General features: G+C 39.1%; 1 protein-coding gene across 1 annotated transcript in view; it reads right to left on the bottom strand.

The window, feature by feature from the left end:
• The window catches only part of SUCLG2 (succinate-CoA ligase GDP-forming subunit beta), a 139,710-nt gene that overhangs the window by 120,391 nt on the left and 444 nt on the right, over positions 1 to 18,875 (bottom strand). The window lies entirely within an intron of this gene.

The following is an 18,875-nucleotide window of genomic DNA, read 5'->3' on the forward strand; positions in this document are numbered from 1 at the left end:
CCATTTCATGCCTAATTCAACATGGAACTACCTTTGCTAAACATCCACAACTAAGTATTTCACCACATTGAGTTCAGTGATCATGTTTAGACAATTTCACTAACAAAATCCCTAACCTTAAATACTTATTATCTCTTAGCAAGTCTCTTCAGGTCAAATCTGTACTTTTGGAAAATGCCAAATAATTCTAGCTAGAGGAAGAGAATCCAGTGATAATCAGCACTTTTAAAGAAAACAAAACCAACAACAACAAAACCACCACTAAGCAAATTTCTGGGATAATTGAATATCCCTTGACACAGCTATATAATTTGAGCAGCTCTACTGTTTACATTAACCTAGCTTAATGCATTTTATTGCATGACTGTTAAAAGGAAGACACACTTTAGTGACATCCAACATTCCCTCTTCATTCATGGTGTGAATGGAAGCCAGTATTAACATTGTGAAACAAAGATGGATCTCTTAAAAGCACCTGACAGTAAAGCTGGTCAAATAAATGCATACTACTTTCTTCCCACTCTGCTGCTCCAGTGAAGTAATGAAGCTGTAACTATGCTAATAGATCCTGCGCCAATATAAAACAGCTCTACCAATTCAAATTATCTCTGCATGAATACAAATTATGTGTCAAATATATATAGTATCAAGTTTTATAAATATGGGCTGCATTGTAATGGTTATACCGGAAATAAGTCATTTTGTGAGAAAAACTGTGGTGTCTATGGGGAGGTCTTTTAGATGGATTCTGTATCTGAAATAAAAAGAAAGTGTGTTTAGCATATCTTATCTAAAATAAAAGCATCTAACAAAAAAAAAAAATCTATTTGCTTATCCAAGATATTCTACAGTATTCCAGTTTATTCAATTTATGCACTCTGACCTGTAATACAATTCCAAGTGAATATGAAAGAAAACAGATACACAAAGATGACAGTAATGAAACAGCATACCATTCATCAATATAGGAAATAAACTTTTATTGTAGTTATTGACATATAGCTACTGTAACTGACAAAGTTGTAGGAGAAATTCCTATCAAAAAGGAACCATCAGATATACAACTAAATGGCCTACCTTCATATAAACCACTGTGGGTACAGGTACATTTTATTAGGTCATATACTTGAAATATACCACATAAGCCACTGAAAATAAACTAAAACACGTATTTCAGTTTGCTGGCAGTGCTGACGTAAAGAGTAAGTATCCATAGAGTTAGTCTGACAAGAAACAAAAATTTAGAAAAAAGGCACTACACTAAATAGAAAAGGTTTATCATAAATACAAGTCATAAAATGCAAACATACAGAGATTACTACACTTTGTTCTGTACAAAAGCAAGTATTTCAAGCACAAAAGAAAATGGAAAGACTCATGGTAAGACCCATCAGCTATAAGGCCTGCCACGTAAAGTCAAACCACACATACCCTTCTCTCCAAAGATGATTAACGCCACATACCTATGGGTATACTATGAAAAACAGGACAGCAAATGTCCTTCCCAAGTAATGTCCTGTTGGCTACCGCAAATCAATAATTTTAATTTCCCAAAGCTGAAGTTAGCATCCAGACCATCCCATTTAAAAGCCACAGAAGAAACCCTTTACTACCAACATCCCAAACTGCTCACTTCAGATTGGATACAATACACCAGTGAGGTGCCCTTTGATATCAGCAGAGACCATCAGCTTCACCCAACACTGAACGTTTTGATCAAAGTATCAATTTAGACTTCTGTGATATATTTACAAAGGATAAAACTGACTGTGAGCTAATTAAGGAAGAAATCTTGAATATTTTCCTGACAAAAACAGAGTTTCCATACTTTTGTCCACCGCAGTTAGGAATTGCTTATTTCTTATAGTTTGTATCAAAACACTGAAAACCTCAAACATCAGATTTTGGTTTTAAAATCTTCCCCAGGTACAGCTGAAGGCCTTTTAAGAGTTAAATTCCATTATTTATTCCTACAAATGGGAGTTCATTTTAACTGGATTAAAACAAAGGCAACACACAAACTCTATAGTTAACTGCTACAGGCCTTTTAGTTCCCAATGTATTACTTAAAATACACTACACAAAATACATTGAGCAGTAAAAGGCAGTATGTTTCAGAGAAAAAAAAAAAATTATCATACTTCCCAGTTCCTTAAAGGCTATGACATTTTGATCAATAAACAGTAGGGGCAATTTACCATTTTATACTACTGAACCACATACACACTTTTGAGAATGAGTGAGATCTGTCACTGCAATTATTACAGTTTACATAACTCTCAGCTTCAAATAACAAAAAAACCTAAACAAACAAAAAACCATAAAATATACCACTACATTGTTATTTACTAAAGCCAGACATCCTGTTCTGGTGCATAATTGTTACTATTCCTAATGGCTATACAACACTTTGAAACAAGATGTCTATGTTAAATAACTAAATAATTCTCTTCATATGCACAAAAAACAGTGAAAAATTGGTGGCTTGGTTATAGAAGGAGCACACAAAATAATAACAACAATAATGTTATTATTGGGATTTCTACTGTTAAATTGTTTACAGAAATTAGACTCAGACAAACAGTTGAGAGGATGGCCAGGAGCTTGGAAAGTATAGTATGAAAACTTCAAAAACTTCAAATGAGCGAAACACAATCATTACTCTCAGAAGTCCACATTACTGAAAATCTAGCCATCGCATGGAGCAAGCAAATCTTGATAGCAAAGCCCAAAGACAAATCCTAATTTGAAAAATCTTTGCCTGGCACTGCCTTAATATTGCTTTTCAATTTCCCAAATGAGTTTATTCAAAATGAGCATTCTGTAGCCTCTGAAAACACTAATCCACCCTTAAGTCATGCTTAGACTGAAGGAGAAGTGTGTCAGCTCAATCCATAGGCAGCTTGGTGACATTTAAACAGCAGCACACTGGAGCAATCAACCGATTGCTCCCCATGTGCTTCTGCAATCCAGGAAAACTAGTGTTGTGCTACACCTGTCTGTCTCATGCAGCCTCTCAATCATAGCTGACATCAGTTCAGACTTCACCACCACTCTCCCATATATTGCTGACATACCTTCACACCTATGTGGCTCCTCTAACAGCCAAGTGCTCTGTATTACTTGACACCGAGAAGCCAAGGTACTGGCAGAAGTCATTACTACAGGGCTGTGGTTTCCCATTTCTGCTCAGATGACACAGGGGTAACCTGCCACCATGGCTGCTCGCTCCTACGCCCTCCCAAGTCGAGCTAACCCAGCAGAAAGCTTCTTTTGCTGCCCACTTAACTCAAGGACCCAACCAACCAGAGGACCAGATGAAGATGAGAGACAGAGTAAGAGACACAGCAGCAAGGCAGCGGTGAGGGCAGGACCACCCCTTCCTACAACAGCCTGCCCTCACCCCGGGGCAGCAGAGACTGTACCGCATCGCCGCTGGCAAACCAAGCCTGGGGAAGACAAGATGAACAAGCTACATGCTAAGGACTCAGCTGCACATTGCCTTCTGGAGCAACTACTCAAATTCACTGCAATTCATTGGAGAGAACAGTAACACTCCAGAAGAGATATAGTTCAGAAGTCTACAGTTTAAAACAATCAAAGGATTATTTTTATTATTATATTAGGTATTTGTGTCACCATTTTAATTCTAGTTCACGCAATCAAAACAAACACTTAATTATATCTTCCCCTGAAGACTTTACGCAGTTCAAGGAAAAGCCATTTTCTCTTGTCATGTTGCAAAGTTCTTTTACTAGGAGCCACTGCAAACAGAGATAGGAAGAAAGGAATCACAGTGCAACACAGCAGGGAACATCAAGAAATCAAACATCAAAGAAATAAAGAGAAGAGCTTTCTTGAACCAGTAACATGTCAATTTTAGAAAAGGAAGCTATTTTTACTGAAAAACTAAAGAAGATCTATTTAGTCATCTCAACCTTTTTAGTTAAGAGAAACTAGTTTTCTTCCATCACCATGCTGCAGTGATTATTCTAATACAACATAATAAGGCAAGGATATAAACTTCAGATTACCTACCTGTAGACAACAAAGCACACAACAACTAATAAATGCCAGCTGACATCACTTGTCTGTTGAGAAACAGGCAGTCACCAATTATTAACAAAATGAGAATTTGTTTAATGATTATGCTAATTTACCGAACTCTTATTAGACAGATATACAGGCAGTATTGATGAGTTCCATAAGGCATTATAAAAAGTATGGCTGAATTGTTTCAAAACAAATGAAACCAGAACATATTGTACACTATTTAAAGGAATAACAAAAGCCTGGTGAGTGAATCCTCAGGATGAGCTCTCTGAGAAAGAAACAAGTTTGCAGAAGTGTACAGATCTAAAAGCCTACTGCTGCAGCAGAAAACGGCACATATACATGCAGGGGAACTTACACCCAAGGATTGTGACCCTCTGAACAGAGACGGGAGAATGTGCCCATGTGGCATACAGGTGTCAGCGCTTTATAAACCCTTGCAGAGGCACATGCTGGACTGGACATGTGTTAACACACTGCTCTAACAGGTGGAGTGAGTTGAGAAACTGTCTGAGATGACACACCAGCTCTACTGAGCTCACCAGGGCAGAGGTTGAAGGACTCGGATTAGGAACAGTGAAGAACCTTGTACCCTGCATTTTCCACACAACCACCTATTATACCTTGTTGTTACTAATAAATTATAAGCTGTCTACAGGAATAGAGTAGTAAAAGACTGTCCACGTGCAGATTTAGTGCAGTGCAGCATGGCCCTGAAAACAAAAGCAGCTATTAAACTTTCAACTTGTAATTTCTCTTTGCTTGTGTTGGGACTGCATCTAGTTTCTCTTTTCATCTCTTATGAATTTTAAGTTCCTAAATTAAGGAGGAAATAGAAATTGGTTTTTCACTCAAGAAAGGAATCACTACAAGCAATATCTGTCAATTTGTAATCATTTATTCATACACAATTTAAATGAGAAACAATATTACTTTCCCCTTCAAATTTCAGGTCTTGCCAAAGGAGTTTTATTTCAATAATACTGTAGAAATGAATAGCAATTGATATCAAATAAACACCTATAAAATACTCTCTACATGGCCATATAAGCCATGCTTCTGCTTTTTAAGGAGATAATACAGAGTCAGACACAAGAGACTGCAGCAGGGTGCACTTTTAGTCAAAGTAAGAAGATCTGACATTTATGTGTAATACAGGACAGTTCAAAGTAGCAAGATCCTGCAGAAACCATTTAGAAAAAGAACAGTTTCAGCCTCAACCTGAACAGTGTACCCTGAATGTTAAAATTAACCTGAGAGAGTGAATGATTTAACTAAAGAAATAAGCCTACTGGATTTGACCCCAAAGTAAAGTCAGGAATCAAACTCCCCCAATTTCCTCACTGAAGTGGGTGAACCTTCCCAAAACTTGTTCACTAGCTGAACTGTCAACTTTGCAAGGTAATTGAATCTAAAAATATGTGGCCCTATTCGAGCTTTTTAAGATTAAAACTCAAATGCCATCATGACTGGGGCATCTGAACATTTCATTCACTACCCACTACCTCAAAATTAATTCATGAATAAATATGTAAAAGATCCATGAAGATTTACCTCTTCCACCTCTAAACCAACATTCCCTGCCACTAAAAAATATATTTAACTGTGACAACGTATTAATCAATATTCTGTTTGGAAACACATAACGACACTTCAACATCCCTCTACTTTAATTCAGCATTTTCTTTCCTCTCTCAATGGTGGAATCCCTTGGCTGGGAAAGGGGAACGTCAGGAGTGTGTCCATCAGTTCTGAAGTGGCTGGATGCTGTCGAGGCTTTCTTTGCTTTATTCATCTCTTTCATTAACACCCACCTTCTAAATCTTTCCACAGTGGCTCCAACATGAAACACTGTAATTTGGCAGTGCTTTAACATATGCCACAAAAGCAGAAGAGGACTCCAGAAGACAGCACCAAACTCATTCACATATTATTCACAATTCTGAAACTTGGATTTACAAAGCCATATAGATCGAATTAAAAAAATGGAACAGTATCTATTCAAGAACCTTTCCTTTTTACCTAAGCCATAGCAATATGCACATGAGAAACACAAAGTTTTAGAAGCATCTCTGTTATGTCTTGAATATTTCACAGTGTTGCAGATAAAACGGTAAGGATTATTTAAGCTTCGCCAGCCTCTTAGTAAGTGTACTCAGGGTGGAAGTAGGGCTGAAAATCCTGAACTGCTATTTTAACAAAACTGTAATACCTCCCTTAACAGTTCTGAATGTTCCTGCTAGCTGTCTACTGCAAGAAACCTTACTTCAAGGGTTCTCAAACGTCTCTCTCTCTGCCTTTCCGTCTTACTCTGTTCTTTTGATTTTATCTTGTACTCCTCCTTGTCCTTTGTAATCAGTCTGATTGCAAACTGATTGATCCTAAACTTAACCTCTGCACTCCCCTGGAAATGATGCAGCATGGTGTGATGTTTCTACACTGCAGAACTCATTTGGGTCATTAGCTCAAGAAAAGAAAAAAAACCAGAACTACACAATTCTGTTCCAGCCTGCCTTTAAATCACATTTATAAACTCAGCTTTCTGATTTATCCTTCTGTTTACTTCTCATGCAAGGAAGCAGAGACAAGAATGAACTTGAAGCAAGTCCTTCACTCATTGCAGATTTAAAGTCTCCAGTAATGATTATACTTTATAGACTTATTTACAGCTTGCTTACACACAGGGATTTTGACAGCTATTCTGTAAATACACTCTCCTACCCACTAAGCTCCATTGTAAACCACCAGGAACATGTACAGGGTCAGACTTGAGCTCCTTCTGTCATCCTTATTCTCCTTATCTCAGAAAACCAGAATCTGAGCCCACATCCTCATGCATTACAAGGCAGATCCTAGCAGCTACCACCTGAATGATCTTTCTGGGTCTCTGCGGATATGGTTTTGTGAGGACTGCAGTCCTCAAAAGTAAAAGGGGAGATGGTGGAAAGAATGTCCTCTTGAACAGTAAGAGCCTGACCTCACTACTCCATTTCTCATACCTTGCCAGGCTATTGTTCAGCAGTTGTTTCAGTCAGGCTGCTACAGATTGACCTCCAAATTAAGCAGGACACAGCCAAATCCCTGACAACCTGCATCCTGCCCTCCACCCAGGGGAGTATGGGGGCCTCTATTTACACGCAAACACCAACATAGAAATTGCCGCAAATTAAGTGACAGCACACTTTTGACACTGAGAATTTCTCTGAAGGATTCTGCTTAGCATTTAAAAGCTGACAGAGCAGAGCTGAGTACACTCCAATCCCACTCACGTTCACCTGAGCAGTGAATCATTAGCAACTTCTGAAAAACCAGCCGAAACATGGCAGGCTCCTTACTCTGTGAGGTTACGGGAAATGTTCCTGGTTTGAACAATGTGCCTAAGGTCACATAACAAACACGATGTCAAAACAACAAATCAGCCTGCCCAAACACAAAGCTGCTAGTCCACTCAAAGGGGCAAACAATGCTCTCCCCACTTCCTTCAGAAAACATTTGGCAAACAATGCTCTCCCCACTTCCTTCAGAAAACATTTAAACCCCATTTTTTTTTCTTGCATTCTTTAATCAAACTTCAGCAGAATAAAACAATACTAAAAATACTTATTGTACATTCACATGTGCCCAAGAAGCAAATGTGTCTACAGAAGCTTTATACTTCTGGAATCAATTTTCAGAGCCTTTTCTTGGGTAAAGGAAACAAGAATATGAATTCACAGATTAAATTTCTGCTATTGTCATGTGCTAGCCATCAGTAGCTCTGCTTTGCATTAGTAATTAATTTTAGCCAAATTATGTTCATTTTGCTTATTTAAAACTTCAAAGCTTTAGGAAAAGCATAGTTTCCTGACCTAAAAAGTAAGGGCTTTGAAGTATCTGATGAAAATAAACTCACTACCATACACAAGTGCATAATCAGTCATAATCAGTCATAATGCAGAAAATACCATAATACATTCCCTGCCTTTGCAAATGAAAGATTGTTGGTGATATGCACCACATATTCAAAAAGTGAAATGAGCTATCTTCTCCACATAAACCAGAAATATTCTTTTATTTTAAATATCTTGAGGGAAAGTTTAATATTTTGTTCTCATCTTATAAAGTGTTTAACTTCCTAATTTTTTACAAGATGAAAATTATACTTTTATGCAACTATGAAGAAAAGCTTTAAATATTAAATATAACCAGGAAAAACTAATTCTAAAACTATTTTACCACCAACCATGAGATATAAAGAGTAGGCTTTTCAGCATATCTCCGCTATCAATTTTTTATCCACTTCATCCTAATTAATTGTCCTGAGCTGTTAGGAAATTCAAAGCACGGTAAATGGGTTGATCAGAAATGTTTCTGAACTCCTGTCTCAAGTAATCATACCTATCAAAGAAGCATTTCGTGCCTACCATACCCTGGAAGAATACTTTTTCAAGCTTTAGGAGTCACTGATATTTTCAGAAAAACACCAATAAAATGCCAATTTAGGCAGTTTGAGCCCCATTTCTCATCAGAAAGAAGCAAATATAAAACATAATCACAGGTTGTTGTTCCAGCTCTTTAATACTTGAAGTCAAATCATGATAATTTCCATGCTACCTGATTATGTCATCACAGAAGATTACAACTTTGAGCACTAAGCAGTATAGCACTCCCAAGCAATAAAGATGCAAATGTCCACAGCAGTAGAATAAAGAAATATAAAAAAATATCAACAGCAACAGTTCTACTGCATGCCTAAGTCATAGCTGGTTTATCAAACTAGCGCAGAATAGACTGTAAGAGTTTCTAACCTGCAAGCACAAAAAAAAATGACTGTTAAACAAAAATTGTGTACATCAGAATGCTTCACACTATTTACTGTTAGTAAATCTTGGTTTTTATTAGACCGTTTGACTTAGACCAACATGAAGCAAACTCAGGAACAAATATACAAGAGAAAGACATCCTTCCAGCTGCTTGGGCAGAGTTGGGGAGAAACCAGTAACTGCCACAGAATAACTGATGAAAGTATGCCTTTAACAGGAAAACAAAAGTTATAAATATTTTTTCTTCCTTTGCAGATCATTTCTTTACTAATATTTCTCCATTATTCACCCTGCCATTCTCAAATCTCAAAGCAGGCCTAGGACACTACAAGCAGCGGCATCTCTTCATCATCAAATGACCTTAAAGTGGATTTCTACATTTCTAGCACCACTGATCAAACATTCCATGCAAAAAGTCTATTTCAAGTCATCTCTAAAAGAAAGCAATCTCTGATTTCTTGCTTCTTGGAAATGCAGGTGGGTTCATCACCTGTGCTTGGCCATTTGGAATGACAGGCTTGCAGACATGTGGAAGCTGGGTGTAGAGTAAAAGCTAATCAGCAAGCAAAGGGAGAGGGGAGAGCAACTCTTCATCAGAAACATGTTCGTCAAGTAGCTCTTTAAAAACACTGCCTACCTGCCAGTTGATAACATTAATCAGGGACAATGTGGCAGAGGTCACCAGCAAAGCCAATGCCGACCCAAAATGGCTGCTTGTAAGAGAGAGCAAAGTAATGAACAAAGCATTCAGCCACTGGCAGAAATCCAGCCTGTAACCAAACAGAACCCCCCAGCCCACCTCCCGCACGAGGTGGGAAGTGCAAGCTCTGCAGAGTCAGAAATTCCCAAGTGCTCCTCCCGGCCCTGGGCTCCTCTGTGACAAGCACCAAGCGAGACATCCCATCTCCACCTCAAATCTCCCACTGCTATAGGAATGGTCTAAAAAAAAATCCTAGACAACTGGCTATAATGGCTGGTTTTTCTGAATATCTCTGTTACTAGATCTTCAAATGAATAAGATGTATTACTGAGGTCAGGGACTTAAACACACACTTTTTAATTATAAAATCTCATTTTATTTCACTCTTAACAGATGCTACCACTGTGGTGTGGGATGAGACATCTCTGCACCAGTGGAAGGAAATACTGAAAAATGACCAGATGTTACAATCCATTGTGGTCTTGCAACCTGTAACAGATAGAGAACTCAAAACTCCTCACTTGCCCATCTGACAGACTGACACCTCTGCCATATTTTTGTCACCTTGGCTAGACTTTCAGGCAGTTACAAGATTCTGGATATGGACTGACCAAAACAACCTCTCCATTACACAGGGAAGTAACGTAGAAGACATGGAAAAATTCCCAAATAGACAGGTTATACACCAGTGTTTTTCTACCTGTGGTTGATGCCTGACATAAAAAGACATATGCAGCACCTAAAACCCAAATGTATAATAGTTATAACATAGATCAAAAATATATATAGCCTTAAAAAAACCCCCAGAGTATGCATAGCTCTGAATGGCACTGATAAACTTGTTAAAACATATGGCCCAACTATATGGAGGGAGGGGAAAGAAAAGGAGTTTAATCCTATGGCACAGAACTTCCAAACCCTAAGGATGGCACTACTCCACTGGTTAAGGGAACTGGAAATATTCACAGCCACATTCCTAGTGCTTATTACAGCCCATGCAGTATTCACCAAAAAACCAACATCCATTGCTCTTCCTTCAGCTACAAAACCAGTCATCCCACCAGAGAAAGCTATCAGGCTGACCAAGCATCTCACCTTCATAAACCCAGGCTGCCCCGATCTTCACAAGCCCAACCAGTTCTTCGTTGTTTGTATGTATAAACTCCAGCAGATACTGGAGTGAACGAAGTCCTCCATGAGGAGCAGGGCCTGATAATGTGAGGCTTATTCGAGTTGTCTGAAGCTTCATCTGATTCTTGCTGATCAAGCTGTCTAGCAGACATGTACAACAACATTGTCAATAATGTTGGTCTGCCCACTAATCCTGACCCATAGGTTCTTAGCTGGGTCATCAGCCCTCCACAGATGGACCTCCAGCATTACAGCTTTTCTCTCTTGCATAAGGTTTCACATTATGTTTAAAGCAAGCTCTATTCCCAAAATCTATGGCACTAGACTGTTTTAACATGAGCCTGGACTTGTGCAAACCTTTTGACACTGTCCCGCACAACATCCTTGTCTCTAAACTGGAGAGACATGGATTTGATGAATGGGCCACTCAGTGGATAAGGGATTGGCTGGATGTTCACACTCAGAGTTGTGATGAACAGCTCAATGTCCAAGTGGAGAACAGTGATGAGCAGCATTCCTCGGGGGTTGATTTTGGGACTGGAGCTGTTTAACATCTTTGTTGGTGACACGGACAGGGGGATTGAGGCACCCTCAGCAAGTTTGTCGACACCGAGCTGTGTGGTGCAGTCAACATGCTGAATGTGCCATCCAGAGGGACCTGGACAGGCTGGAGAGGTGGGACCGTGTGAACCTCATGAGGTTCAACAAGGCCAAGGGCAAGGTCCTGCACATGGGTCAGGGCAATCCCAAGCACAAACACAGGCTGGGCGAGGAGTGGATTGAGAGCAGCCCTGAGGAGAAGGACTTGGGGGTATCAGTGGATGGAAAACTGACCATGAGCCAGCAATGTGCACTCAGAGCCCAGAAAACCAACCGTGTCCTGGGCTGCATCAAGAGCAGTGTGGGCAGCAGGTCTAGGAAGGGGATTCTCCCCCTCTGCTCCGCTCTTGTGAGACCCCTCCTGCAGTACTGTGTCCAGCTCTGGGGGCACCAACATCAGAAGGACACGGACCTGCTCGAGTGGGTCCAGAGGAGGCCACAGAGATGATCAGGGGACTGGAGCACCCCCCTGTGAGGACAGGCTGAGAGAGTTGGGGGGGTCTGGAGAAGAGAAGGCTCTGGGGAGACCTTAGAGCGGCCTCCCAGTACTGAAAGGGGCTACAGGAAAGGTGGGGAGGGATGCTTAATCAGGGGGTGTAGGGATAGGACAAGGGGTAGTGGTTTTAGAGGGTAGATTTAGATGAGATAGAAGGAATAAATTTTTTTACTATGAAGGTGGTGAGGCCCTGGCACAGGTTGCCCAGAGAAGCTGTGGCTGCCCCCTCCCTGGAAGGGTTCAAGGCCAGGTTGGACGGGGCTTTGGGCAACCTGGGCTAGTGGAAGGTGTCCCTGCCCATGGCAGAGGGGTTGGGACTAGATGATCTTCAAGGTCCCTTCCAACCCAAACCATTCTATGGTTTAACCGAAAACAAACCCAGACTGAAACTCTGCATGAAAGAATTCAATTAAAAAGATTCACCGTTTCCAATGCAGTGGCAGAGTTGAAGAAGTTAGAAAATTAAAGGGAAAATAAATTTCTCATGCCGTCTTCAGACCTTAAGCAAGTAGTATGTTGACAATAAAAAAATATTCGGTTGTTTTTAATAGCCCTTTCATGTATAATTATCATAAATATTTATATATTTTTCCTATACCTGTCAGTGTTATCTATAATTTGCATGTATAACTTTTCTCTTAACTGGAATTTCCCAGACATTTTTATACTAATCTTATGTATGAGTAACTTTTTTTTGCACAAGGCAGTAAACTGTTTTCTTGGCTGCCACTAAATTAGCAGATGTCAAATTAAACGGTTCTTTTGTCCATGGATCCCTCAGAGGAAGATCTCAAAAGAATGACGAAGTGTTCCACTAGTAATCTGTGTCCGGTTGTTAATTTGCAGCTTCATATTTTTTAGTCAAAAGTCTTGGACAAGCAGACAAACCTACCAAACATGATCAAAAATCTCCCTTAATACTCCATTCCTGACAATTCTACAAAACTTTTGAATCGCACAAAGAATTTAAGTGGACAAGAGTTAGACACCAAAGGTAAAGTAACTACAGTAGGAGTGATTCTCTCTCCTCCTGACACAAATTTAAACTATTGCCCATTACTTACATTCCTCATGGTCTATCTATTCCTGTACTCCTTGCCATTTTTCATCTTTCCCAGTTATTGTTCCCATGAGCTTGCTTATTCCTCCAGAAGTATTCCAAACACAGTGTACAAATGGGTGTTTAAAGTTGCTGCTACTGATGGTCTCAAAGTATGTACCCATTTTCAGACAAATAAAGCTCTTCCACTTACAGTTCAATCCTTGAAAAAAGAATAAAACAACTCTTGTTCCAAACTGAATTACTGCCCACTGAATCCTGAAGGTCAGTATTTTGCCTGCTCCACCTTATTTTACAAAGTACCTGGTCATTTTAAGTTAATAAATTTGGTGGCTTGTCTAAAGAGTCACATCTTTAAAAATGTGGAAAGCACACTGCAAAGTTGCAACATTTATAATGCCTCTTGAACAAACTAATTTAGCTGATAAGGATGTATACCTAACCTTTGGTCCTTCATTTGTAAACAACACAAATCTATACCTTTTTATTATGAAAAGCAGAAAACTAAAATCCAAATCATTAATAATACAAAGATACAAATGATAGAGACCAATTTAAACTACTTTGCTCTCTAGGGCCAATCAATAAAGCACTACTGCACAAATTAAAGACAAACAGGGTGGACTGAAATTGATCTGTCACCAAGCACTACCAATATGCAAGGTAAATAAATCCAAATGAATAATAATGTATCGCTCGCAAAATATTTCAAAAATGCTTTTCTTAAATGAAACAGTCTTTGATTGAAATAGCCCAACCCACTTTCATGCCCAATGGGGATAGCGCCTAGAGCTTTATGATTTTGGATTCTAAGTTTATGCACTACCAGATCATCACAGAAATAAAACAAAATTAAATTCAATTTTGGGATAGAGTCTTGTAGTTTAGGAAACCTATGTGCAAGCAGAAAGACACCAGGAAGAACAAAGCTCATGAGTAAATCTACTCAACAAACCAGCATCTTTTAAACAAACAAACAAAAAAATGAAACTCAAGAACTTTTATTTACTGAATATGTTTTGTGCTATCAGCATAAAATTTTAACTGAAGATTTTAAAAAGTGTTCCAACAAATAAGTGTAAAGACTTGCTATTTTTCAATGCCTTCACAGCCAACATTTAACCATTAATAGTACAAGAACATCACCATCAGCATAACGTCACAAACAAGAAAAAACTACCACAAAAAAAAAAATCTTAGGTTCTTATTTTCTTATTTCTATTAACATATTAAATAAAGGCTTCAGTTTACAGCTTAGAATGTTTTCAGTATGATTTATGCAACAGAGATTTCAACAGCATCTATTCAACAGCACAGCATACCTCCAGTATTAAGGAATTTTTCATAATAAGTCAATCTTAACTTCTCTTAGTTTCATGCCTACTCCTGCTGTGTTATCTAGTTAAAATAAGATCAATAGGCAGCTAGTCATTATGGATCAATGTTTAATTACCAGTTCCAAAGTTATCGTCATTATCAGTTGCACAGATAACACGATTTCTAGGTGCAGTGTTTTATTAAAATGCTACGGAGTAGGGAAGAGATGAGTATACAGCTAACTGATTCACAGATGTCTAGAAATTGGCTTTCTCAGCAGAGAGTATTAAAGGAAATTCTGGATAAAATCCTTAGGGTATATGCTCAAAGCTGCAGAATATAGTCTCAAACATGCACAGAAAGATTGGACTGGCCAAGGCAATAATGAGCTGAACTACTTGCTACAGATGTGGTCAACAGCAACAGAAAAAATACATCACTCGGGTTAAGTCATCCTGGAACTGTACCTGTGAGTCTCCAAAACAGGGAGGGGGGGAATCATAGTTATAAGCACTAAATGAATACATTTCCAATTTTTGCTGAAAATGAACCTTCCAAACAAGAAAGTGGAAAATATAGTTGAGAAATTATCTACTTCTAAGAAAGAACCAAATCTCAGGTGTTTCTAACCTCGTCTCACTTTTTGGTATTGCCAAAAGAATCTCAGTATCTTCACACACGCTTCACAGTATCCTTGTTGGCCATCCTTAAACAGAAAGCCCAAATGAAAGGGTTTTGTTTTTTAAAAAATTAAAATGCCACATGCACTGACAACATTCCAGAGAAAAACAGGAGGAAACAATCACTCAGATACCTGTAAAGAAAACACCGAGTTTGTCTATTGACACTTTATCTAGCGCCTCAGGAGGCAGATCAATGAAAAAGCACTTGCTTTTACAGCAAAAACTTTAATGAATCCTAAATATACCCAAGCAAGGTAAGAAGTCTCTTTGGGTAAACTGGTTGAGAGTTCAGATGGAGGGCCAGGAAGAAGGCTTTACTTATCCACAGCCAGGTTTAAGACAGCAGGTGTCCCAGCTAATCTCAACTTAATGTCATATTCATGAAGGCTGTCTCTTCTTATCTAATTAGCGCTATCCCCTGATTATACCTACATGATGTACAAAGAAAGGTAAATAAATGCAGCAAAGTGCATCTTTTCTACTTCAAGACAAAGCTGTGAATATCTGTGCCAGAGCCAGATTGCTCCCAAGGCAGGAGTTCCACCAGTATAAAACTAACTAAAAAAATAATTAAAAAAAAAATAATAAATCACAGTTTAAGGTTATATTTATGTTTTCATTTCCTTCTTTCTTCTCAAAAAAGGATTCGATAACCATGTGCTTAATGGAACTGCCAGGGAGGAGTGGGCCAAACATCTGCTCCACTTTGGCATTTCAGTTTTGTCTAGTTTGAAGAGGGCTTTCCAGTCATTTGGTTTAAGTACCTATAGAAAAAACTGTTCGCGAAAGTCTGTAGGCTCATGTATTTCCTGCCTCTAAATATAAACCCTTAAAAATTATAGCAGAACTGTCAACCAGGAAAAGCCAAATAGGGAAACAGTCCGAACCATCAAGAAACTTTTAAGAAGTTAACACAAAGCTAAGAAAAAAGTAAGAATTTGGCATTGAAATAGCTTCTGAAGTCATGAATTTAAAGTTATTTTCAGTAACGTTTTCTGTTGCATGGAAGATCATTAAACTCACAGCTGATAGCTTCTTAACAAAGACAGAACTTTCTCTGTTCAGCATTAATGAGGCTTTATAGGTAATTCAAGTCTAGGAATTGAAGGCATCTGCAGTGAGCAACCTTGTACAGTTCTCTATTTTAAACATACATAGCATTCAGCAGACTTTATAACAGGAATATTGTTTAATTCCATCTTCCCCAACCCCCTTTTTTTCAATATTTTCAACATGCATGAAATTTGGAAATGTTACGGCAGGACTGAGCAGGACTGAGGACCATTTTGAAGGGTAGAATAGGGTTGCATATGCACCAGCCAATCTGCTCACTGTATTAGAAAACTGGAGAGTAACCTTAAGCATATTTTTTTTTATGATTCTGATTTAATTGTTCCTCATTTATATTCATCGCTGAAATCCACTGCATCTGAAGCTATTTTGAAAACACAGCATTCTCCCAAAGGGCCCAATCCAACTCCCATTCAAATAAACAGCCTTCAATGGAGCCTATTTGTTGCTAGCCAACAAGATTGAATTCTGCTGCAGAGTGGTCCCTGGAGCGTTTGTCACAGCTCTTTACAAATATTGCTCCAGTAAGAGTAGGTCTAAATATGCTTGTCCACATGCACTGCAGACAACTGAAATCTATCTTTTATCTTCTTGAAACACTTGGTCAGATTTAAACTCCAAAAGCACAAAGAACTGAATCTATCAAGAATATAGAAAGTAAAAAGAGTAAAAAATGTGTAACAGTTATAAAAAGGTAAAAGAGCCAAAGGGAAAGCAGAAGGACAATAAAATATTTTCATGTGATAGGATCAAGTACCATTTATTCCACCCCCAAAATGAAGTTACGTAGAAAAATGTTTGCGTGTAGATTATGACAACTGCTCAGAAAGCTTGTTTGAACACAGCCCTGAACAACAGTTTTGAAATAAGAAATTTTGTAACAGATACAAAGCGCACAAACACCACGCTGGTAGTAAGTCATGAAGGTTATAAGGAAAGATCTTAAATCTCACCAAGTATCTACTCATACACGGTTACCAAAACAACAAAGTTTAAGACTGATATGTCTTGATTATATCCTTAACATACAGAAGACCTGTATCTGAAAAGAACAATGTGACAGGCTTTGAAAAAAAGACAGGTTTTGCTGGTTTACGATACATAAACAAACAAAACTAATAGTGTAACTCCTGGTCAGAGCTAAGTAGTGAATGATACAAATAAGAAAAACTCTTTCAATGGAAGGACTCTCTTACTCTCAGATACTTTATCTTACTTTTTAGCACAGAAATCCAGACTCTGGCTGATGAATCTATTTGTAGTTTAAAGTCTGAGACAGTGAAAGATTAGATTATTTAGATGGGAATTCTATAATGTAAAGCTGCAAAAATGAAGACCTTTCTACAGGATAGCATTTTACTTTGAAATTAAGAACTTGATTTGTTGCTATACAGTACCAATGTGGTTCTTGAAAATAGTCTACTTGGAAAGCACAGATCCTGGGAGATGCTCTTAGTATCTGTCAGAGTTCAGAAAGAGAATAATAAAATTTGATTTATAATACAAGTTTAATATCTCTATTTCACAATACACAAAAAAGATTTTTTTAAAAAAAAGTTGGCCACATTAACATGCCAACAATACTCTTGAAAATCTGAGCTGGTATCCAGTGACTTCAGTGAGGAAACTCACAGGATTACTCCACATTTTGAGAGGATAGAGCATGAACTCCTGATTTCTACCTGCACCTCAAAACCCCACTGCAGTGCCAGATAAAGACAGGGCTTGAAACCAAGCTCAACCAAAGCACCTTCTACATTTCACTCTGAGATGACTCTGTCCAGACATCGCTCTGTACTCAAGCCCTCCAAAAGCCCTCCATAACAGAGCCCTCCCAGAACAGTAGGGACACACACAAAAATGGGGAGGTTACCTCTGAGTTCCTTATTATAGGATCAGATCACACAAGTCATGATGCCAGGAACGCATCTTCAACCATGTAACACTGTTGGGACTGACAGGATTGCTCAACACAAATAGATTTAAATATGTATGTATACAGATAAACATATGTATATAGACATTTATGTGTATGTATATATACAAACACATACACACTCTCGCCCTCTCTGTGTGTATATATATAATGTATGAAATGGACACACACTAAACCAATTAACCAGTTGTGCCGAATACCCACCATACCCACTCTTAAAAAAGTAAATTGGGCACAAAAGATTTCAGATTTAAAACCAAGCTAGCTAACTTCCTTCGGGTTAACAGACAAACCACGCAGAAGTAGATGCACAACGCAAGTTACGTTCAGCATCACTACCACGCTCTACCCGAGAGCCATCCCACACAGCCGTACACCAGCAGCCACCAGCACCCCCAGGAGTCGCACCTGCCGAGCAGAACCAGCCAGAAACACAGTTTGTTCACTCTGGAGGCTTTTGCTTCTGGGGAAATACTTATGTTCGGAAGCGTGGACCGAAGTAGATTCCCATGCGGCTGCTGATCTGATAAAAAGGCAAAATAAAGAGGCTGGTTGCCAAAGGCACCAGAGCTGTCTAAAATGTTCGTATCTCATTTTACCTTAGCACATCTGCTGTCGGGGTGAGTAAAGAACTCCCGCTACACCTCAGGACAGCTCCTGAGCACCAGCCCTTCCAGGAGGCCCATTTACTTGTTGCCATCACACTTCTGAGATCCAAGACCCCCGGGAAGCCAGAGCTATGCCCGGCCTTTCCAGCTGAGCACAACTGGGCGTCCTCCCTCCAGCCGGACCTTAGCCACCAGCACAACGTCCAAACCAACCCGATGCTGCCCCCCGAAACGTGTTTAGGTAGATGATACGACTTCGTGCACACTGTCACCTATTTGTGTTACTGAAACCGTCGGAAGTACTTCCAGTTTTAGGGGCAGGGAGGCCTGCAGAGCTGGCACCTCGGGTCACGCTCGGGCCGATTCAGCCCTGACCCGGTCGCTTCCCGACCTTTGCCCCGACCCAGCGAAGCGCCGG

The sequence above is a fragment of the Athene noctua genome, chromosome 10 (genome assembly GCF_965140245.1).
Source record: "Athene noctua chromosome 10, bAthNoc1.hap1.1, whole genome shotgun sequence".
Taxonomy (NCBI): Eukaryota; Metazoa; Chordata; class Aves; order Strigiformes; family Strigidae; genus Athene; species Athene noctua.